General features: G+C 37.3%; 1 long non-coding RNA gene across 1 annotated transcript in view; it reads left to right on the top strand.

Moving 5' to 3' along the window:
- The window catches only part of LOC150076262 (uncharacterized), a 229,856-nt gene that overhangs the window by 129,318 nt on the left and 74,443 nt on the right, over positions 1 to 26,095 (top strand). The window contains exon 2 of the long non-coding RNA XR_016547824.1: positions 21,151 to 21,313. This is a non-coding gene — a long non-coding RNA (uncharacterized LOC150076262). The remainder of the gene's footprint in view (positions 1 to 21,150; positions 21,314 to 26,095) is intronic.

A 26,095-nucleotide genomic window follows, 5' to 3' on the forward strand; every position in this document is an offset into this window, starting at 1 on the left:
AGTTGAATGAACAAAGGAATTTTACACATAATTTAAGGAATCCAAAGGCCCCATCCTACGGTACTGAATAGATTTGGAGAAAGGCATGCAATTGTTGATTTCAGATTTAGGAGAAGTTATCCTATTTTAAAATTAAAATATTTGATAAGAAAATTTTTGATTCTTAATGATGCAGTAGATTAGAGTTGGTTTACATATGAATAATACTCTCTATTTGCAGTGTGGAATGTATTATGTGTAATAATTTCATTTTTTTCTCTTATTTTATTTAATAACAAATGTTTGGAAAATGTTTTATTTGTTGAATTATAACTTGTCAAGAAATTTAATTTTCTTAACAAGTTTATTTATTGTAAAAAAAATGTTTGATAAATAAATTGTATTGTATTGCATTGTATTATTATTCTCCTTATGGGTTTCGTTTCCGTCCCGGTGACGGGTACTGGTACCACGTGCATGGGATGGTTGTTGTTATGTCCGGTTACTATTATTGGTCAGAGGAAGTCTCTGATTGTCCTACAGATGATCAGGATCGCGGTTTTCTGGAGTTCTTTGTAGGTGTTCTCTAGGAGGCCTATTGCTGTTAAGATGTAGCCTCTTTGCCACTATGTCTGTGGTTGACACGGTGATCAGTATGATCGTAACTTGTTCCCTATGCCACATCTCTTTGACTTCCTGTCCAAGTCTGTGTACTCCCAGATTATTTCTTCGTAGGTTTTATGGAGATTGCTGGTATTGGGCACTGTTGTGCTATCAGGTAGGTAGCCATTTCCTTCTTGTCGGTGAGGATTATGTCTAGTCTGTTGTGTATAGTATAGTTTGTAAATTGCGTGTGGTATAGTTCCTTTTGTTGATTACCTTGTTTTGGATGGCGAGCACGAATCCTTCGGGATCGGGAAAAATCAGCCTTCCTCTCGCGAGCCCATCTATTTTTTAATCTAGTGAAGCCATCTTATCTACAAAACTGGCCTTTACAGTGTTCTGTAACACGCGGCAATGTAGACTATGCGGAGATGGGGGAAACCCCTGGTGCCGTTAGGCCCTAAACACACTTTGCACTTTATACACAGTCTTGATGAAGTTAAGATAGTGTCTGCCATGGAGTGCCTTCTTCGCCCATGCCTTCTTTGTTTCTTCAGTCTGTGTGAGTAGGATCTCCTTGTTGAGGTTTTCTCTGTACGGTGTGTAAGCCGTATGTCTGTCTTATTTTTGCTTGGTTTAGTTTGTTAGATTGGCACTATGTTTTCCTGGAAGTAAATCCGCAGGTTCTTAATCGCCTTCTCTTGTTCGTTGAAGTCACTCAAATCCCTCCCTCCTTCTTTCCGGGCTGTGGTCAGTCTCTCGATGGCCGACTTCGGGTGGTGTTGGCGGTTCTTGGTCATCATTGTTCTGGTCGATCTTATAATCTCCTCCAGCTCGGTGTTAGTCCGACACCGAGCTAGAGAATATGGCTCTGACCATGTTCTCGCCATTCAGTTTTGATTTTAGCAGGCTCCTCAGTTTTTGACGGCATTTCTCTGTCAGACTGGCCTTGATCTTCTTGTTTTCTAACTCTCAAGCCCGCATCATCCCCAGATATTTGTAAGTCTCTCTCTCTCTCTCTCTCTCTCTCTCTCTCTCTCTCTCTCTCTCTCTCTCTCTCTCTCTCTCTCTCTCTCTCTGTCTTGTCTTCAATGGCTTCACTGGTCTTCATCTGGTAGTTTCAGCCGACTAGATTTCTGTGATGCATTACATGTGTCTTGCATTTGTGTAGGCCAAGTTGCATCCTGATGATAGTGCTAAACTCTTCGGTGACCCGGAATAGCTGTTTGAGTTGATTCTCGGTTGTCACATTCAATTTGGTGTCATCCATGTACATCAGGTGAGAGAGGGTATACAGGTTCTGGTGTGCTAGATAATAATAATAATAATTATTATTATTATTATTATTATTATTTACAAATATGTATGGTGGGCACAATAGTGTATATCTCATGAGCAATTTGGGGCTGAAAGACAAAATAGAATAACTACATTTATTGCACAATAAAGTTATTTGCATACATACATATATATATATACCTTTATGTACATAAAAGCACAATTATTAATAAATTATTATTTTCCTGTTTCATTTAAATTTCTATTCTGTTATATTTTTCCTCTGTTTCATTCACAATTCGCTTAATCAATACAACAATGCAACTTCAATCCAATGTAACCAAAATGAATTCTTAAAATTCGTCCCTACTTTAAGCGAAATTTTTTATTACAACTCAATTATCAATATATAAATTTATATATGTATGGATTACAAGTCAATAAACAAACCTGCCTCTTAATTCTGCTTAACTCAATCAAACATAACATTGTTCACTACGATCTAATCTATTTAAACCTATAATGTTGTCTACTACAATCAAGCCTACAACATTACTATCTATCATTCAAGCTGACTCATTACTTCCATTTTACAATACCTATAATTCCTAATGAACACAGTTCTCATTACCATCAGTATATTTCCAGTTTAAAATCCAATCCCAGAAACTTCATAACATATATATAAGATCTTTCCAGTATACTCTCTCTCTCTAACCAATAGAATGCTTTTTAAATAAGTGACTCATTTTTCAACTTGCACAGTTATTCTTCTTTCTTTTAAATTCTTATAATACTACATCTCATAAACCTGCCATTTACAATACATTTCATATATTATTATTATTATTATCTGTTTATTTCTCTTTCGAGTATTATTAATATAATACTTGCAATTCATAGAATTGCAAGTTTTCTTTCTAGTTTTCATTACGTAAAACATTTATTTTTGACTTATCTTATTTTTATATTTACTTACGGTATTTATTTTATCTTCGCTCATTACTTCGTTATTTAATCTCTGACCCTCATATATTTCGCCCTCGTTTTTTTCCTCTTTCAAACTATCACACCATCTGAAGTACACTTTTGTTTATCATTACCAAAATATATTTGCCATGTTAATAGCAGGCTAAGAGATGCAGCCAATCAATAAATGATACAGTCTACCTTAATATTCACTTTCAAATACATCAAAACTTTTCCCCGCACATTAGCCCCTTCTCTACTATAATTATGTCAGTTCTTACACAATTGATAATGTTTATTGAGAGTTCTGTTGGACCACTTAAGTTTTTCCACGTCATCGTCTATCTGTATCCTCCATACCAACCTCCTAACATTAGAATATTTCAGTTCCCAATTTTTCTGGCTAATAATTATTTAAATATACTCATACACTGGTCCATATTAAATAATATTCCATATTATTCCAATAGCTGTCCGCCAATGGAATATTGCATCACAATTCCGGCCATTGACTGCCTTACGTCATTGATAGGATTCAAACATCTTTTTTTTTTTTTTTTTTTTCACCCAGTGTGGGGAGGACGGTGATTATAACCACCTTGCTACATAAGACAATGTAAGTTATATCCATCTGCCTACCTTCGTTTAGTTTCATAGATATGCTAAACATGACACAAATTATCGGTAAACAGATTTGTCCTCCAGAAGCCATGCAGTTCAGAAGATAAGTGATTGTTACAATATAATCTTTCTGTACATTCAAATAATTTTCCTCCTAGTGATATTTATTCAGCCAGTGGGAGAATAGAGATGCGGGTTACGTGGTAATACGTAACAAATACTAAAATACGCAAAACAAGCTTCTGTTTAAGCATAGTCATTCTAGATAAACCTCGTGCATGCGCTTTGCTTATCTAGCATGACCACTCGGTACCATTGTTGATTTCCGTATGTTAACGCATTTATGTATTCAGAGCTGAGGAAGAGATACACAGTGTCAAAAGCTCCTGTAAGTATTTTATTTTATCAAAAGAAGCGAGCGAAGCCCCCTAGTTATTATTAAAATAATTTTTGTATGTTTCTATCTTTACATAGAGTGTGAAGAATAAAGCATAGCAGTAGTACCCATCACAGCCTGAATAATCGTGGCCATGGGTTAACATAAGTAAACATTAGCACATACAATTGAGTGGCAGTAAAGATGATAATCATTGCATTTCTATTTACACAAACATTTTGCACATTATATTACATAATCACAAATGACATTATATACCCTTAACATTCTCACTGAAGTCCTGTAGTTTTTTTTACTAGTCAGGTGGCAAGGTCGTCGGCAGAGGGCATCAGTACAGTAGTGTCCAAAGGATTGGAGTTGATGGATGAGCTTCATGGTTGAGTTTGCAGAGGATGTTTTTTCGATACCATGGCACTTTGGAGAATGTGACGTATCAAAGTACAGTTGTTGGACCTGGCTAAGCATCTAAGTTGGGATAAACCTGTGTGTATGTGATGCGTAGTCAATGTTTGTAGTGATGCTGAGATAGGGTAGCCCTTAGGGCATGGATAAAGACCCTCCAGTCCCATACTCGGGAAACATCAGTCGTACCAGCAAGAAGTTTTATAGTAGCTGTTAACCTGATGTCTCTTATTCTTTTTGACAGTCTGGAAATACTGATTGCAGTTGCTAGATCGGTGGTGCTACGGATAGCTTGAATGCAAGCCTTCTCTGCAGCCAGAATTCCTATGCAAACAGGCGCTTCAGATAGTGGTGAATGGCTGATCCCCCCCCCATAGCTCCAACCCACAAAGAATGGAGGAGTAAATGATAGTGTTGATATAGCGCTTTATTATGCAAAGGGCATGAACATGTAACAGATGCTGCCTTGCATTCCGTTTCAGCTTTTGCAATCGTGCTTGTAATGAGATCAAGGTGATTATGAATTTTCGTTTTCGGTTAAAAACAACTCCTAAATCAATGTGCTCTTCAGATAGGAAGATGGGGATGCCATCCAGAGATGGATAGATCTCAGTTTAGTATCGTTTCAGGGAGAAGACTGTTGTAGTGGATATATGTTAGTCTTGCAACTATATTAGAATCAAAAGATTTTTAACAGCTGAGTTAAATAATACAGTTGGATAGTTATATACAGGACTCGATAAATTTTCTCAATGTTTCGCCATCTGCCAAAGTTAGTCGCTAACTTTGAGAGGATGGATGCAATACTTAAGAAAAGTCTCCTGTCATAGCTAGTGCGCAGTAACTTGGAGTCACGTGATGATACGAAAATGCTCTTGTTTACCTTACTTGTTAGTGTTAAATTTATATAATGCGGACTTTCCAAAACGTCTGATATCAGTTTAACTCACACCATGATATTAGGTGATCCCTTGGTAATTAAATTAAACTCTATGAAAATTAAAACTTTTAAATTTCCTTATGTGGTTAACTTTTATCTGTATGTTAATTTAATTATAAATAATGAATTACTTATTATTAGCTTACTGAATCAGCTGAAAAATCGGAAAAAAAACCACAAGATATGATAAATTACTGGATTCACTCCCTAGTTACAAACACACGACTTACGATTATCGTGCATTCGAACAAAGCTACACAAGATAAAGAAGATAAAGAATGGACATGTGCTGTGTCATATGTAAGGCGGCCCCTAAACGTTAGTTCAACTCCGCCATGGTTCTCTGTGATGAGATACAAAACTCTGTACAATGGCCAGAAATGTCTCTGTGTGTGTGTGTGTGTGTGTGTGTGTGTGTGTGTGTGTGTGTGTGTGTGTGTGTGTGTGTGTGTGTGTGTTGCTTTGTTTCTGGCCTCTTAGCTACGAGGAAGGCAGCTTCCCTTCCACGCCACGAGGAGGCGGGCCCAACTAGACACATACTAAACTTAATGTATTATTACCAGCACCCATAGGAAGAAGCGCCAAGTCGTATGGGTGCAGCAGTATCCTATATTCACGTACGGTGGTGAAGACCACAAAGAATCCCGCATCCACTGTAAATAAATCGAAGAGAAAACAAGATAAAGAATATATCGTATAACTATTTATTTTTTTTTCTTGAACAGTTGTAAAAGATGAAGTTTGCTATATCAATTTAAATAAGAAACTAATTAAATTTCCCTTTCCCAGTGCCCTTTGCGTTACTTTAGTTTTCACATTATTCCCACTAAAGCCGCATATTATTGGCTGCACTATTATTCTTTGCCGTGTTCCTTCAATCTCTGATATCCCCATAACAGAATGCTGAACGGACGTTCACAGTAGTCCATTGTACTGTGTCTTTATCGACAATCATGCTATTCTGTGCAAAGATCATAGAAAAAGAACTTGGAGTTCAACCTCACAAATGCTGGATTAATCTGTGAAATACTAGTTGCCAAGGCGATCGCGTTTGTTGAGCTCCGGTTACATATATATATATATATATATATAAGAACTTCATTTACTTTGTGAATTATACTGATGGTCTTATAGTGATAATAACTTTAGCGATGTAATTTAGAAGTATTATTCTTGAGAATTGTGTATTGAGTGTTTCCTTGCAGTCCTTACAGAGAATAGCATCATAGCCAACATTTTCTTAACATCCGAAAATGCTTACCTCTGTTAGGTAATAACTTCAATCGACGACAATTAGAACAGCTCCTTCTCCAACAACAGTTCATTTTCCATTGTGCTGCATAGCAGTGGCATCATTAAGTGTATCAAGTATAGCCGCAGCCAAGCTGTACAGAGTTACTGAGTACAATGATGCGAATGTCATTATTCTGACATCCGGTTTCCAGTAATACATAGAGTCCTGCGGAAGGAATGAGAATGTGTAATTAATAAAACGAAAAGCGAATCTGGAAAACAGGTTTCAAATGATAAGAACAAACACGCTGACGGAAAGGAATCTAGAATTTGGGGTTCAGCTTCGATAAAAAAGTGCACGCAGTGGTGATTAGCTACAAACAATTAATCACGTGCTGGGAATCACGCCTCCTCTATAGAGCTGTAAAATGAGGGACTCGTTTTTCATCCTAACGACTTATGCGCTCGTAAAGTCCCGTGTAAGTTGTGTAGGTGGCGAGGGAAGTTTGAAGTGATGTTTTTAGACCGAGGGGATAATTTAGAATGAGCAATAAGAGATAAAAAGGGAATGTCTATATTGTTACTCTACCGAGATAGGACTAATGTTTGTTTTGAGCTCAAAGGGCACGCAGATATGAAGGATGAAACGAAGTAATGAGCACGATATCATTTTATTTCAAAGCTTATCGCAAACAGTCATATAATTAGTGCAAATACAGTATATACTGATATCTCAAGAAATTTATTTCCATACAGCATGATGAGGTAGGAGTTCTTCACAACTCTACAAATGGATACGGTTAAAGCTAAAAATCAATTACATACAAAGTAATATTTATCTATTTTTTACAAGGATAGAATAGCAGCACATTGCATGAATATTGATGTAGAAATAATTTAAATATTGTAGTTGAAATATTTATTGAATGGCAGCGAAATAAAGGCCGAATAATATAACAGCTACGTACATGCATGAGCAGGATGCTGAAATCATCAAATAATTAAAAAATAAGAAAGTAGGGTAAAAGATTGCCGTGCGTCACGGCATTCAATAGAGATTTTCAGGGTTATAGTCTAGGACTCTAGGTGAAAAACTGAACGGGACGCATTTACCACCAGACAGCGACTTCATGGCGACGACAACAAATGTAGAAGAAGGAGGACTGTGTGTGAGGGGAGCAAATCGGATCACCATCGCAGTCTCTAGAGAAAGTTGCATTATGCTGATTAGCTCTAACTTGTCTGCATTCAATACGCAGCGATCTTCGTAGGATGACGGGAGAATGAGTGTTAATGGACGGCCTTGGTTCGGTTGGCTGGCTGCTAGTTTTTTTTTTTTTTTTTTTTTTTTAATGAAAAACCACAAAAGATATCAAAACCTATAGTACCGTGTATGGGTTGAAGATGGGGGGGAGGAATTCCAAAACTGCCCTGTGGCCTAAACATCGGTTTCACCACTTCAAGCCTCCAATATGCAACATGGTGATGTTGCACCGGTTGATGAGAGTTATCTACCACTTGGTTGTTAGTATTATATTATTATGTGATAGTATTATATTATTAGTGTTATATTAGTATTAGTACTAGCAGTAACGTGCATGGGTTGAAGGGGTGGGGAAAGAGGATGCTAGAAACTTTTCTGTGTGGAAAGTCTGTCTTGGAGTCTTTGGGACTTCCTGATGCCGGTAGAGGTAACTCTGGAGATGGAAAGATGCCGAAGTGGGATGTTTGCAGAAAACGAGGTGTGAAGTATCTCTTGGGATAGCACATCTGAGGTTAGAAAAGAGGGGAAATCCAGAACGGGAGGGGGGAACAGACTGCTGTTTCTCTTGATGTTTTCGCACTTGGGTTGTGTTGGATGGTCAGAGCTTTTAAAAACTCTCCTGGAACGATTGTGTAAGACCTGAAAGATTTTAGGAGGAGAGCCTTAAAGTTAAAGGAGTGGCTCATGGCTCTCACAGATGCTGTGAAATGCAGTATTTATCTCCCCCCACACACAAATTGCCTCTGCTGATCTTCCCAGAGTGTTCAACTATGCTGATGCCCAGCCGGTAGTATTGCTTAATGTAGCATTTACCGCATTGACAGTCCACTCGATAGACAGAGTCGCGCATCTCCGAAGAGGATAGGGGAGGGGCCTTTCTACCTGTAGAAGATTGCCCTTCAACTCCTATATTATGATTTTAGAGAAATTATCTACCATAATATTCCCAGAGGAATTGTATGAAACTTTCGTGTTTCAGTGTAATCTTCCTTTCCTCTCCCTTTTTTTCATATATGTTTTTCCTTTATTTTCTTCTAAGGCTGATTAAGTCTAACATATAAAAGGATGAAGTTTGGTTTGCGAGCTATTCAATGTTAGCGTGTTTTACGTTAGCATTAGTGATTCAATTGTTTCTTCAAATATCAAAACAATTAGACATCACTAGCGGGAATTGTCATGCTTACCTATAGCTACTTTCTCTTTCCTAAGTTTCAAAGCTTGATGAAAGGAAAGAGTTTGTCCAACATTGATAAAATTAAAGAAAATGTGATGGATTTTCTCAAGAATGTTTCAAAATAAGATTTTCAGAAATTATTACAACAGTGGTACATCGTTTATCAAAGTTTATAGTCTCACACGGAATAATTTGGTAATGATAAAAGTCATCGATGTGTGCAATACAGTTAATTATAAATATTGTATAGTTATTACTCTAAATATTTATATGTATATACTGTACTGACTGTGACGGATTTATATAAAAAATTAAACAAAGCAAATAACGACATAATTCAATCAACATATACTGTACTGACTGTGACGATAATTCAATCAACATATACTGTACAGAGTTAAATAATATTAAAATGACACCACGTATAATCAAAATTAAATATAAAGAAAAAAACCCCGAAGAACTCCACTTTCCGGGAGAGAAAATCATGCTACCTTCGCCGACTAACTCAGCCACATGTGAAAAAGGCTCATCAAAATTCCTCCCGTCATCGACGGGACTCGAACTGAGATCTTTTCCACTCGCTGTGAGGAGGATGGGGATCCTACCAACTGGGCTACCCACGGGGGCGTTGCCCACTTCTCTAATGATTTTTAATATGGGGGTATAAGCAGGACAATGTGATTTTAGCAATGGAATCGCCTTAGAATGTAAATGATTTTATACGTTGCAAATACATTATCGCCTAAAATTTTTGGAATTCGTTAATTTTTTTTTAATAACGATGACAATGTAAGGTTTAATTAAAAAAAAAAAACACACTACAAAGCATTTTAAGATTTTTTATTAAGCATTGAATAATTTACAGAAAAATATTGAAATGATTAATACTAACAACTATACTGATTTTTCATCAAAATATCCTTCACGAGATTTTATCACTACCTTATACAGACGTAGCATTCTGGCGATTAATTTTATAATAGTGTCTTGACTAACATAATTCCAAGCAATCTGCAAGTTTTCCTATAGAACTTTTATGGGATCTAGATGATCCCATTAAAGCTCTATTGGGTTTAGGTCACGCAATTGGCGTGGCCACGCCATAATTTGCAATATCCCCTGCTGTTGTTTAGTTGCTAAAAGGTCTCACAGCTTAGAACTGTGCTTCCGGTCATTGTCTTGTTATATAAAATTTCCTCCACAAAGTCGAAGTCTAGAGGATATTGCATTATGTTCAAAATGTTTTTATAGCTTTCCTTTCTTAAAATTCCTTCAATTCTGAAAACGTCACCCGCTCCAAAAAAAAAACAGAAGCAACTCCAGATCATGAAGGAAAAACCACGGTATTTGACTGTGGCACTAAACAATATGGCACAATTTTTTCTTCAGTTGATCGTCTCTACGCTTGTATCCAAAATCAAATTTGGATTCATCCATCCACAGTACGTTTTTCCATTCTTCAATTGTCCAATGTTGATAGGTCTTAGGCCAAGCCAACCGTTTCTTTCGATTTTCTAGTTTTGATAGGGTTTTCGGACCAGTACACGGCCATGAAGTCCTACTTGTTTAAGGCGAAGTTTTGCAGCTGATGTAGACACTGAGTTTCTCTATTCCTATTGAACTCAGCTCGATTTCAGTCGTCGATTGCTTTTAGAAATCAGTGTTATGGTCTTATCTTGCCCTTCCATTGTTATGCGCGGTTTTACTGATCATGGTTTATCCTTTAAACTGTTAGTCTCCTTGAATCGTCGAATGGTAGTTTGTTCTCCTTTACATGAAACACCTACTTTTTTGCCACTTCTTCTCATGGAATAACTTTCTTTATACAGTTAGACTATATACTAGCACTTCTTTTTTTCAACACTCAAGTCCTTATTTCTTGCCATGTTTATCAGGAAAAACAAACGTACACTAAATCCTCTTTCTGAATGACGTGTGTTCGATTTTTTAAGTTACAGCTCTTACTGCTAAATTTATATTATTCTATAAAACACTTTAGAATCATCTGCAATCTTCTATAACAGCGTTTCCCAAACTGGGGTTCGCGGACTGTTCCGTAGAACAGTTCTACGAGGTCCGCGAAATGTACCCTCTGAACTGATCAAATTATTTGTTTTATGTATAGCAAATTGATGATAAATAAAGTTATTATTATATATTTTATTTATTTAAAAATAAGAATAAAGTTGAGTTGTTATAACATAAAACTTTCAATTTTCTTTTCAGAAAACCCAATGTTCTCACCCAATGAATCACCCTGTATATATATATATACATACAGGGTGATTCACTACCAGTGTGACAAACTTGCAGGAGGTGTAGGGGGCACAAAGACGAATCGGAATCACATAGCATTGCAGGGTCCAAAATGCCTTCATCATGCGGTAGAGGACGTTGAACGGGAGGTCGCGTGAACAGCGATCCCGCTGGAAGTCAGCATTTGCGAACCAGTTCCCGAGGCAGTAGGATGGACGAGTATTCAAACGTTGAACTGGCCGACATGCACCTCGCGTATGGAGCTGCGGACTGTAACGGGCGCGCCGCTCTGTGCTTGTACCCCAGGAACGTTTCCGGCACAGGCATGCTCCTCATCATACGATTTTCGCACGTGTGCACAGAAGGTTACGTGAGATTGGTGGTTTCACGAGAGGTACCATGAATCGAGAGCGAATGACGAGGACGCCAGACAATGAGGAGAATGTCCTACGTCTTGCAGAAGACAATCCGAGTACGAGTACTCGAGCGATAGGCAAACGATTGGGTATTTCCCATTCCACTGTGTGGAGGATACCGTCAACAAACCAGATGAGTTCATACCATCTGCAACGCGTCCAATCATTGGAGCCTGCGGATTATCCACTCCGGAGGACTTTTGCTACTTGGTTTCTTCAACAGAAACGGTTCGCAAATGCTGACTTCCAGCGGGATCGCTGTTCACACAACCTCCCGTTCAACGTCCTCTACCGCATGACGAAGGCATTTCGGACCCTGCAATGTTATGTGATTCCGATTCGTCTTTGTGCCCCCTACACCTCCTGCAAGTTTGTCGCACTGGTAGTGAATCACCCTGTATACACACAGAGAGAAACATATGCGTATATACAGGGTTGTTAAAATTAGAGTATCCCTTTGTAGAGTTATTACTCTAAATACTCTATTACTCTAAAAAAAGGGCTCTGGAGCGAGTTCTAAGGCTCGTACTGAAGAGAAATTTGGACAACAGGTACAATAAAGAATGCGCTCGCCATTTATTGGAAAAAAAATTAGTTACAAAATTTTTCAGTATGTATAGTGTTGTGGCAATACAAATCACTTGAACAGCGCTACAATTGTTCAATGTGTCCTCCATTTTGGTCAACAACAGTTTCCATTCGAAGAACGGCATTTTCTACAGCAGAATGTAACATGTCAACTGGAATAGCCAGCACATGACGTCTAATGCTGTTCTTGAGATCTGCCAGAGTTTGACATCCTTCCCGATACACCTGGTTCTTCAAAAAACCCCACAACCAGAAGTCGCATTGGGTGAGGTCTGGTGATCGGGATGGCCAAGATGTCTAGAAATAACGGCTGATGACCCGTTCGTCTGTAAAGTGTTGCCTTAGCAATTTTGGACACAATGGTGGATGTGGGGTGGCGCACCATCTTGCATGAATATGGTATTCTGAAGGCACCTACGTTGTTGCAGCTCTGGTATTGCAAAATTTTTCAACATTTCATAATATCGCTGTCCAGTGACGGAACAGGTGCGGGGTCTAGTCGGTGTTACCTGTTCAAAAAAATATGGCCAATCATGAATTTCGCCGTAAATCCACACCACACTGTCACTTTTGGAGAATGCAACGGGATCTCTTGGATAACTCGAGGGTTTTCTGTTGCCCAAATGCGACAGTTGTGCGTATTCACTTGTCCATTTAAGCAGAAGTGGGCTTCATCACTCCAAAGGATGTTCCATGGCCAAGTGATATCCACTGTCATGAAACTGAAGTGCGTATGTGAAACGAATATCTGCATCACCATGCTTTAGCTGCTGTAGCATATGCATCTTGTAAGGATAGCATATGCATCTTGTAAGGACAGTACTGCAACACCTGACGCATTACCAGCCTTACAGTTGAATACGGCGGCATATCCACTTCACGAGAAACAGCTGCCACATGGAGATTGACTTGATAAATCCACGACAGCCATAGCCACATCTTCAACACGAGAGGAGTCCACTCGTTTTCGACCTCTACCTGGTTGAAGACCAAGATGTCCTGTCGCTTCAGATTTCGCAACCATTTTGCGGACAGCACACTCAGTCATAGGTCCACGTGGGCCTTCTGACGCCGGAATCCTCTGATAGCCGCAGCTGCATTGTTGCTGCTCTGATAGTACAGCTTCACTAATAGCGCCTTTTCCTGCAACAGTTGGCATTGCTGCACCACAGCAGCAATGCCAACGTTGTTGGCATTGCTGCTGTAGTGCAGGCAAACATCTACTGTATGATTTTTAAGAGACTGCTTTGCTTTTATACAGTACAGTACAGCTGAGTAGTGTCGCTGTGGCAATAACTTACGATTATGCAAATAATGTAAGTTATTTGCAGAATCGTAACTAAGATAGTTACGCGCCATATAGTGACAAATTTTGTAACTAATTATTTTTTTCGACTAAATGGCGAGCGCATTCTTTATTGTACCTGTTGTCCAAATTTCTCTTCAGTACGAGCCTTAGAACTCGCTCCAGAGCCCTCTACATAGGGATATTTTAATTTTAACAACCTTATATATATATATATATATATATATATACATACAGTATATATATATATGCGGTCCCGTGTATATAGGGATCCACAAACTTTTTTTTGATTTTTGAAAGGGTTCGTAGATCTCAGTAGTTTGGGAACCACTGTTCTATAATATTGGAACGATACTCCCACTTTTAGAATATTCTATAATCAGCTACAACATTCTACCACATTCAGGAATTTTCTACAATTTTCTGCCGCATTCGGGAGTCTTCTACACCTTTCTGTAATATTCTCGATTATTCTAGAAATTTCTTAGATATTATTTAAGTTTTATTTTTATTTTTATACATTATACTTTGTAAAAAATATTTTAATAAAAATTGGTAAACAAGTTGATCCTGTAAGAAGCTGATCAGCAAATTGATCCTGTAGTTTCAGGTGCCGTAGTAAGGTATATTATCAACAGTTCCTTCACAATGTTCTGCAGTTCATAATTTAATTACTCCTATTAAAGCTGTTAATGATTCATACGGATGATATTTTTGAACAATATTTGCAGCCTTGTAAATTGAGGCCCTACGATAAAACTTGATTATTGTGTTTTCTTATATTTAGATTATGTTTACTTCAAAATATTAACATATTTTACGTTAAGCTACTTTACGATTACTGTATATTACATGACATGTAAAAAAACAGTATAATTTGATTAATATTTATTGTAACTAAGATGCGATTAGGACTAAAAGCCTCAAGCTGCGAGCAAGTTTAGACTATGTATATATAATGATGCTATTGCACTTAATATATACATATTTATTGTAACTTAAAAATGCTTTTACTTCAATTTTATTTGAATGGCACTTAACTTATTTGGCTGTTTATTCAAAAATAGCATATGCTTAATTTATTTAATTTCCCCAAAAAAAGCTACAAGGACTAGTACTTGTTTTCAGTTGGGACACTAAACTATAATTGCTATTTAAGAAACTTCCTTCTTATTTGATATCTACTAACTTCAATGTCTGCCTGGATTTATTTCCAAAATCTGTGATAAAGATCTATGAAAGAATTTTTAATCTTTTAATCTTGTCGTTAACTAGGTGTATTGGTATGTACTTGAGTGTCTGGAATAAAAATGACTTCCCCATGGCGGTTATTCATACCTGTGTAATTAGTTGTACATGTAGAAATATTTCCTCCTTAATAAATATACGCAAATAGAAAATATCAAGCTGCATTGCACTCTCCAGGAAGTATGACATAGAAACATTTACTTTAGTAGTGCTTTCAGAAAAATATATTTTAATACAGTTTGCAAAATAAGTTACTCAGATAATACCGGTCAGCTAGATTGGCATAGAAAATGAAACTTTTAAAGAAATTCATTATATTATAGCAAATACACCGATGAGCCAAAACATTATGACCAGCGAGTCGTTATGCAAATCGACGCAACTGCAGGTGAACTACGGCGCGTGCGTGGGTCGGGACACTATAAAAACACCTGATACTGAGCTCCGTTACTCTTGTTCTTCAGATGGGTAAGGCAGCGGACTTCAGCGAGTTTGACAAGGCCAAATTGTAATGGCCAGACGACTGGGTCAGAGCATATCCGAAACGGCACGGCTGGTGGAATGCTCACGGTCAGCCGTGGTTAGTACCTACCGAAAATGGTCCGAGGAGGGAAAACCTACGAACCGCCGGCGAGGTGTTGGACGACCACACACACACACACACACAAAGTACATCAAACACTTCTGAAAATGGGGTTGCGTAACCACAGGCCATTCCGAGTGCCCATGCTAACCACGGTTCACTGGCGACAGCGCCTACAATAGGTACGCGAGCATCGAAACTGGACCTTGAGTGATTGGAAGAAGGTCGTCTGGTCGATGAATCATGTTTCCCGTTGCACAAAAAAACTCGTTTCCTAGGAGAAAAATTGTGCAACCCTTGCTGAAGACTGACTAACTCAGCTGCATTGTGTAAAATGCCCCATAAATATTCCTCGCGTCATTGACGGGAATCGAACTCAGCTCGTCTCTAGCCTGTGTGGGGAAGGTGGTGGTCACACCAACTTGCTAGCTAGGGCTATTAACCTTGAACATAGCTTTGAAGCCAGCTAAAGCAGCGGTTCACGTATTCCATAAAGTTTTAGTTTTACAGATAAGCCTTACAGATGACATCAATGTCATTGTACTGTGACAACTTCTATAAAATTATAAGTACTGAGCCCACTGGCTGAAAACCCTGTAGAGAAAGAGAAAAAGAAGTATTGAATTAAGAGGTCAATCTATTACTACTGCACAATCAAAAAATTCCGCTATAATATTTAGCAAAGCAATTGGTCTTGTATGTCACAGGACCACGCCCATGATCCATTAATAATGACTTTGATGTTACTTTCAATTCGGTCTCAGTAATAATAATAATGTTGTAAATAAATCAAGTGCTCTTGAAACGAAATTTTGTATGGCTACTGCAGGATCAGGATTAGTCCATTGCTTTCAGGTGATCTATAAATACATTGCAGATATCTCTTGGTTCAGAAACTGTGATACTATTTATTTATTTATTTTTAAAGATATTTAATAATTATATTTATACTTCGGCACGACTATTAAGTAGATGAATTTATAGTTAATCATATTGACAATGAATACAATCGTTAACCATATTTAGGAGTCACGTGCGCTTGAACCATGGTCCATTGACGCGTGCGATACTGCATTCTTTCGTTGACCACTCCTTTTACGTTGTTGTGTTCGCGTATGATGTGATGCCAAAATCGTTTGAGGTTGTGACGTACGTTAAACTTGTTTTTATATTATCAAGATACAGTAGACTGTCGAAATAACGGCAATTGAGATCGGATGTATACATACAGCGCAGATGTCTTGCAGTGCCGGGGGAAAAGAAAACGGCAAGTCACGTGATTACTGTATTTGTTTACGTTCGTCATTTTCATAGTGAATTCTGTACTGATATCACGGATTATACCGCCGTTTTACGTTTATTTTAAATTAAAAACCCCTCACTATGGCTCCTAAAGTTAATAAACCTCGTATTGAGAAGAAAAGAAGAACATTAAAGCTTAGTGACAAACTTCATATAATCCAAACTTACATTAGGGTCACCCGGAATGTTAATTCATATACCCATGTGTATTGTGTCTATAAATTGAGTGTTCTCTGCTCGATTTGCCTATTTTTCTGGACGAAAAACCCCAGTTTCTGGGGGAAAAAACTTGCTATCTACGCCTGAGACCCACTAACTCAACCACGGAGTGAAAAAAGCCCATTATAAAGTTCCTCGCGTCATCGATAGGTTTCGAACTCGGGTCTTTTCTACCCGGTTTGGGGAGAACAGTGACGATACCACTGTGCTATTGCCCAGACCAAACTTGATATATTTAAGAAAGTAGAACGGGGCGTAAGCAGGAATGTATTAATGGCAGAATATAACATTGAATCGTCAACATTTATTGTTTTTTTTTTTCATGTGCAGTTAATAAAATGGCATTCTTACTCTCTTTATTTCTGCATTAACTACATTAAAAAATAAAACTTTCTAAATAATTGAAATACTTTCTAAATAATTGAAACTTTCTAATTGAAATACGTAACGGCACCTTGAATCCCCGAAGGTGCCGTTATTTCGAAATCTACTGTAGTTTCTGAAATTCTCATATTTTTTAGTTTTGCTTTATTTTATGATATAAAATTTAATTTATTTTGTTTAGATGTACATGATCTTTCAGAACCATACAAAATCCCCTACATGATATTTCAAGGGACTTTACGGTAATCTGACGGGGAGGGGGCATAATTTATAATTTCGCCACTAGATTTATTATTTTTTTTTTTTTGTAATTCATCAAAAGCTTTGAAGATTTTTGCAGATTTTTGAAGACTTCCTTAAGTCTAATTTGGAAAAATATTAGACTTAAGGTTAATATCCGTTAAAATGGAGGATGCCCATAATTGATTCTATTGCTGCGTTAACAGCAGTCTAACTTGCACGGAAAATAAAAGCAAGGGGTGGAAGCAGTCTTAGATTGATGACTGTGACAAATGATGTAACGCCAAGTGATCCGATGGAATGCTGGGTACTGTAGTATTCAATGTTATTCGTTTGAATATCACCAAGTGAAACAAATGTTTTCCAGTTGGCTTTTTACTACTGAAGTGACGTTATTTTGCCATGTTGATAAAAAGGTAACGTGATTTTGAAGAGAATAAAGTCTCCAGATATAATTTGCGTATTTGGTGGCAAATCTATTAGGATAATATTTATGTTAGTTTTTAATTTTGATATCTCAGCGGTAACCTGAGAAGGAAAGTAATACAGTATTAACATTAGTAAAATGGCGTTAAATTTGAACAAAGTGTATAACCCCTCCATATCCGAATATTAACTATAATCTATCAGAGGTAGATTCGTCCCCCTCTACGTATGACATTGAAGTCCGACGTAGCCGAGTGGTCAGTTTGAGAGTGCAATATTGCGCACGCGTTTGAGTGGACCGTGGTTCAAGCCAGTTTCTTGCTATATACTGTTAATGATTGTATCCATTGTCAAGTTCCTTTTGTCCTACAACTTTCATTTTACGACAAAAATTCAATTTGTACAGTTGAAGTAGTTAACTACATTTAAGTGTCAGTTGTCAGTAAAACAAGTATCTGGTAATCCGATTGAAACTGCAGTGATTTTTTTTTTTATTTATGTTTTTTTCAGATGTGTAACGAAACTTACTAAGCATTTTAATACTGTATTATTTTAATATCTCAAAGCATAAGATAACAGTTGAAGAAAGTATTTTACTAGTTCGGGGACTAACTTTGTATCTTGAAATTGCCACTTTTGGCATGCTCGGTGACTGATCTACGAGGGGTGATCATAAAGTTCAAGGGAGAGTATTTTCGAAAATACTCTCCCTTGAACTTTACACACTTTTGCCACCATCGTACCCATGCATTAAATACTTTTTGCAAGCCATTTTTCGAAAGACTGCGAAGTGCTTCCATTGTGGCTCAGCAAGCATCGTTGTGTCGGATGCGAAACGCTTGCCTTTCACAGCTTTCTTCAGACGTGGAAAGAGGAAAAAACCACACGGGGATAAGTCTGTTTATGAGGGGGATGTGGCAGAACCTCAGCAACTATGGGTCCTGACATTCTCTTGATGGAGAAACCACTTCACACTGGAATATGGCCGTCTTACTAAGACACTCATTACCATAACCTTCATTCATCTCTTTAACGACATGATACGTCAGTGACACGCGGCTAGAAAACTCTCTTCATGCAACACTAGCTGGACAAGTACTGACACGCGCACACAGTTTGCTCAGCAGCAATCATGGAGAGCGCCTTTAACGGCACTTTTTGGAAAGTTTGTGCAGTAAACAAAATCTTTCACCAGTCCGCGAATTAAATGATCATCCCTCGTAGATATAGTAATGCATGAATTATCCGATTGTCTGCAATAAGTCTGAACTAGGGAGCGTTGAATAGGTGTTTTATCTGTTTCTGCGCATTTTAAAATGAATTATTTTACTGATACAGCAAATTTGCTTTTTTTTTTTCCTTTTTTCAAATTAGGGAAAAGTGCAGGAACGGAACCTCACAAAATGTTATAACAGCTTTTGGAGATGTTATGCATCATTCGAATTCAATGGTTCAAAGTTTAAAGAGAATCGCTTGTCTAGAAACTGATCGGCGCTCTGGCTGCTCTTCAAATTTCAAAAACAAGTGATTCAATCCCTTGTGTTCTTGGTTGATCAGGAGTGATGGACATTTAACTGGTATTTTTCCTGCGACAGGGCAATCAATTTTAACACAAGATTTTGAAATGCGATGCATTTCAGCCAAGTTGCCTCGCATCCTCACCAATGACCACATAGAGCTGCAAGTTCTCTCTTGTCAGGATCTTCATCAACTTGCAACTGCTTAAGCATACTTTGTTTCTTCCATCATTACTAGTGAATAATCGCGGGTATAGGGCTATTTCTCGTAATGAACATTAACCCGCGAGTCAAAAAATACGATATGCATAATCTCGATGAAGTGTGAAGATCATGCTTATCGTATTTTTTGACTCGCAGGTTATTGCGTATTAAGAATTTCTCTCGCATGGTAAAAGTGAACCAGCATTACTACAAAATAGCTCTACCGCGACTGTATGATGCTGTTCGGAAAAACGTCGAGAAAAGCGAGTTTCAGGTAATTGGCACTTGCATCATGACAACTCCCCTACACACTCGGCACTTTCTATTCAAGATTTTCTTGCGAAGCATTCATCATGGTGATCCCACATCCCTCATTCTCAGCAGGTATAGCTCCCTGTAACTTCTGCCCCCTCCCAAAGCTTAAAATTATATTAAAAGGTTTGCAACAACTGAGAAAACTATCCAGAACGCTGTTATTTGTTATTTGGAGCATTAGCAACTAAGGCCATATTGCTCCGGGATATACGGTGGTCATTCCATGACCTTTCCGCATTCTCCATATTTGGTGGTGATGGGCTCGAACCCCGGTCTAATCAAGAAGCGTGTGCTACACACTGCTGCTCCTTCCCACCTGGCTACGGAGGCGCCTATCCAGAACGCGACACAGGAACTATTAGCAATTCCAAAACAAGCCTATCGGGAATGTTTCTAGAAAATAGAGAAGCGTTAAAATAGGTGTATACAGTGTCAAGGAGATTACTTCTAAGATAATATATTGGACAGGCGATAAGCATCATCTCACAAATATTAGTTCAGTCCTCGAACCTCTTTTTTTTTTTTTTTTTTTTTTTTTCATGCTTCTCTTGTGTATATATACATTTGCAGTTGCTATTCTTTCACACATCACTACATCAATTGCTTTTCAGCCAATCCTATCAAAACACACCCTTTTGTGTATACATCACTGTTTTAATGACAGTTCCTGTTTCTTATTTATAACTGCGGAAGTTGTTCTGCAAATGGTTCTAGAATATGTGGAAGAGCTTGCGCCATTTTTGTATTTCATTGTTTTTAATGACATATTTCTTTTTATATATTTTTTTAAATCATCATTATGACAGTGAATACCTTCTGCGAATTAAAAGCTGATTTCATTTGATTCATAAAATTTCCACTTTACGGGACTTCTTGAATCCCCTCCCCCAACAATCCCCATATCTCGTTACCTTTGGTTAACTCCTGCTGGGCCTCTCCTCTCATGCAGAAAGTGGCCAACGACTTGCATCCTTTGTTTAATAACTACCCAGCTGGCACTTTCAAACGCTGCTGAACGTTGAACAACAGCGTACAGCATATGTTCAGTTCCAAGTTTGATATGGCAGTGGTGCTCAAGTTTCACATCCCGAGAGTCAAAATTGTTAGAGATACACGTAATATAAGTTTATATGTATAAAATCGATATTTAATTACTACAGAATTAATTAAATATAATTAAAGAAGCAACGTATAGCGATAAGTAACTGTTTAAACTTCTGTCTTTAAAAAACTAGATTAGAGTATTAAGTAGATTTATCCCTGTTTTTAAATCTTACTTATAGGCGGAAACTCCAATTTTCAGTTTATTCTGCTACAGTATTCTAAAATGGTCTCTTTGGATGGGATGCTGTTTCATAGCAAAGAAGGGCTGTTCATTTGTAGTGCGATCCTGAGGCATCAATTCTCAACGAGGCACCCAGTTGATTATGCGAGAAGGCATTTCAGGTGAGGCACAGTATGGTAATACATATTTTTATTGTCATGAGATTTCGAATGAAAATCTCTGTTGGCAACTGTGTAGGAAAGTAGGAAATCTTGGTTTCCCAACCAATTGGTTATTTATTTTGTTGTTATTTTTGATTTTTAGGAGCATTAGCAACTAAGACCATATTGCTCCGGGATATGCGGTGATCATTCCCTGACCTTTCCGCATCCTCCGTATTTGGTGGTGACGGGCTCGAACCCCAGTATAATCAAGAAGCGTGTGCTACGCACTGCTGATCCTTCCCACCTGGCTACGGTGGCCCAACCAATTGGAGAAATCAAGATTTTTCTACCCTTCAAGAATCACCATTTTCAAAAATTCCAGTTCTTGCTCTAAAACTACAGGGATATTGTGCTTAACAAGAGTTAATTCGATTCCACGGTAGTTTCGAAATTTTAGGGCTCTAAATTTTACAAATTTAGAGCCCTAAAGAAATGTGTGGTAAAACGTGGGGGGGGGGGGGCAAAATGTTATCGACAACCTGTAGCTTATTATACACCGTTGGAAAGAGCTCAACGAGTAGGTTTAAAATATAATTTTTAAAGTTAAAAATGGCGGCACCAGACAGGAAAATGTGAACAATTTTCGTGCCCCCCTCCTCTATTTCCGTTGCTAATGGAGCTAAAAATTTAAAAATCACATTAGCTCTGCGTTATTCGATGCTTATCAGGGAAAAACTATTCCGATTGAAATCTATCATTTACTTTTTGTGTTAAAATTAAAACCGCAATTTTTTATTGCACTTCGATAGCGCACTTCTTTTTGTGACAAAAAAGGTTGCTAAATAGTTAGTTAATAATTCTATAAAGGTCATTTATAAATTTTTCGACGAGAAGTATTTTTTAACAATTTTCAAAGCTGGAGTTGTCCCGGCAAAGAGGTACTCAGAGAGCCAGTGTTTAGGTGGTGGTGGGGAGGCGCCTGCGCGGAGTCTTGCACGGCCCTCACCTGCCAGTCGCTTTCCCCCCAAGACTTTGGTCGCTTCTCCAGGAAGAAGTCGGAGTCGCTTCTCCCACCCTTGTCATTCACAACAACTGGAAAGACTCGAATAGACAACGTTTTCGTTAGTTCCTCAGTTTTAGACCAAGCCGGGATACTAGAAACTTTTTTTCAGTTACCATAAAGCTCTCTATTTGAGATACTACACTAACGACCATTCGTGACTACGGACTCTTCATCCTGAGTGCTTGGCACTCAGTAGTTGACCGATTTATTGATACTGTTAGCTGGTGGCACTAATTACCCAGCCAACACTGCGGTAATTAGAACCATACTGGATCGTAATTACTATAGAGGTATATTCTGTTAACTATAGCGGTAAAAATATCAAAAGGTTTGCATATAATAATTTTTTTTTTAAATATAACAGAGATGTATCTTTTGTTAGAAACTCCAACAGCGAATTGTAGGAAAGGAAGTTTGACTATTATACTGGTGTTGGGATGAAAAAAACTTGCATTTTTTTTTTTTTTTCCTGAAATGGAACCTGCTACCATGGCTGCCACAGAATTGTTTGTAGTAGAATTTTATTTTAAGAAAATAATAATAATAATTGCACCCCGAAGAAATATGATAAAAGTAAAGAGTCAAAACTTTTGAGACTTATGAATTATATAAATTGTCATTAAAGTAAAACAGTTATTTTCCGATAATAATTTTTTTCACTTTGATAGTTTTCATTTTTTATTTTATTTCATGATGAAAATCATCAAGTAAAATGAAAATAAAAATATTCTTTTTACTTTTATGAAAATAAAAATATACAGTGAATTAAAATATTTATTAAAAACTTTAAGCGATACGAAAATCTACATTACATTTAAAATAAATTTTTACATTAAATTTTTTTAATTTTACATAAATTACATTAAAATAAATAAAATAAAATAAATTAAAATAAAAAAAACTATTCAAAATATACACTAAATGCAAGTTATATTTTGTGCATTTTATCTCTTTTGGATTATATTTTAAATTAGTTGTATTCCATTTTTCATTTATTAGAGCTATTCTGAATTTTTTTCGATTTCCTCCCCCCCCCCTCATCTTGAGCAGTAATAATACATGCAAATTGATTTAGAATATATATGGAACATACACATCTTAAAAGAGCCTCACCCACTTAAGAAAATATGCATTGATCATTATTTCACGAACAATAGCGAAAAAAATTCTCAAACCAATTTAGCATATTCTAGTAACAGTTATGCTATTTGTAAAGTTTCCCTTGGATTAGCCTATATTTTTACTTCAATATTATATTCCAATGCTCTTATGTTTTAGTTCAAAAAATTGTTCATATTTTTTTGTTGTGCAGATTCTATAGATTTGAAGTTCTTGGTCATAAACCGTTAAATATTAGCTGACTCGATAATAGTTCCTCAGATTAGGTGTTGTTCTACAAATGTGCTTCTTTTTAAAAGAAAAAAAATGTTAATTTTTCAAAATATTACATATATCATAATGATGCACTAATGTGAACTAATCACAGCAATAAACTTTTCTGTTTCTCCGTTTTCATTAACGTATGATTAAATCTCGTGTTTTCTAGTACGATCTTTGAAACAAACTGGTTTCCAGAAAAGATGTTTTTCCATTTAGACTGTGCAGCTTGAGAAATCCTACAAAAAATAAGACGAAACTTTATTTCTCAACAACAGTGTTGTTTGTTAAATATTACACGTACTTCAAATTAAACGCACTTAATTACGTGAGGCCAATTACAAAAACGGATGTCTGGAGATCGTGAGACCAATATTTTTCTCACGATAATTTCGAAACAACTCTTTATCCTTCCGATAGATGGCGCTTAGTTCCAGATTTACCTTTTTAGTAGCGGAAGAAAAGTAGATGGGTGGGGAGAAATGGGTGTCGGGAGTACTTATTTTGATTCCCAACAGATATATATACCGTATATATATCATCGGGGGAGGGGGGCGGAGAATGGCAACAGATACATGGAAAGGGTGGTCACGAGGATAAATACGGAGGAGGGGAGACATGAAAAATGTTTGGTCTGCAAACATTATCAATCTCTAGGCAAAGTTTTACCGCTAATGTTGACATATCACCCTCTGTCGTATCATTTGTTGGTTCGTAATTTGCTCAGCCGTAGATAAATATCTGGATACGGAGAGATGTATCGTCCGTATGTGTAATCCATCCCTGCCACAATCACCGACGTGCAATCGCTTGTCAGAACTAGCAAAATTAAAACGGAACAATCTCAGAAAAATAGCTTATGCCTTGGAATTGTGATGACTTCAAGCATTTAATTGCGGGCTTTAATGTTAAAATGTTATTTCGGTGAAGGTTAGCAGAAGGCGCTGAAAAAGTACACGAAAGAAGTATCAATTACAATTTGAAGGATAAAAAATAACTTGGGCCTGTTAGTGCTGCAGCAATAAACATTAAGAAGTCATTAAAGAAAGAAATAAAAATGAAAAACAAACTAATTGGTTTGGGAGGAACAGCTGCAATAAAGTTGACATATGCGACACATCAAATAGCATGACAAGAGAAGTTTCAGAGATACCCAATTACACTGATATATAATCGGACACTTTGCGTATACGACCCTCATAAAAAATCCTTAGAAAGTACACGAGTGACATTATATAGCTATTATCGCGTTCAATGTTCAAGATGTGGCGTATTGATATGACCATATTATTATTATTTTTTTTAATATCTCTGTATTCCTTTTGGTAATTTAAATCTTCAGCTCCCAAAACTCACAACTTTAAAGCTTTATTTGATCTGAATGAATTTTTTGATGTTCACGCGAGATTTAAATAGAAAACAATTCTTTATCGTCTCAGGTTAAACACTAGATGGAATCTCTGAAATCGAATTTATTTGTAAAATTAGGATGTGTACTCTCATTCGCATTTTAATCGATGGATTTTAGCTGCAGCTGAAATCCATCGCCTTAGTGCATGTAATGCATTCTTTTAAGGAACAGAACATGTCTGTTAAATAGACTACCCGCAACACCACCTTACGATGGCGGTGGCGCGGCTGCCCCACTAACCCCCTTCCCTCAAGAGGAAAGTTCGCAGCGAAAACGCTGCGAAGTTTAGTCTACACGCGACCCTAACCCTATCAAATTTTCGTGTACCCCTCGTCGCGAAGGGCGGTTTGTCTGTTGTGAGGGGAAAACCGGAGTCAATCCCGGTGAAAAACCTCACGACCACGGTTTGAGACCGCCAAACTCAATGCTGAATGCCCCTGAGAAAATTCCCATAAGGGTAGCAGCTGGAATCGAACCTCGATCAGCTATTCAGCAAGCCAGCAACGTTGCCACAAGGCCACCGTGATCCCGTATGCTATCGCTTTAATTTCACATCACATTTCTCAGCAGTTTCGTGGGTAGTGTGACATGATTGCTAAATTTCAGTTACATTCCATTCCATTTTGCGCGTTAGCAAATCTTAATAATTCACGATTTACAACAAAAAGTGCTATTTATACCAGAGGTTCCCAACCTTTCTCGGTTCACGGCGCCCTTACTGTCCCAGTAATATTTTCACGGCACCCCTAGGCCAAAATAATACCTAACACAGTTGTTTTTCGACCTATAATAATTTTAATATAATAATATTATTATATATTATTAATATAACAATTTTATTATTTATATAGAGGTACTAAATAAAGATCAGTTATAGATCACCACAAAATTAAAAAGATACGGTACAATAGATATTGTACCCTTTTTATAATGAAATAAATATATAAAT

This window comes from Mastigoproctus giganteus, chromosome 13 (genome assembly GCF_048544385.1).
Source record: "Mastigoproctus giganteus isolate SK-2022 chromosome 13, ASM4854438v1, whole genome shotgun sequence".
NCBI lineage: Eukaryota > Metazoa > Arthropoda > Arachnida > Uropygi > Thelyphonidae > Mastigoproctus > Mastigoproctus giganteus.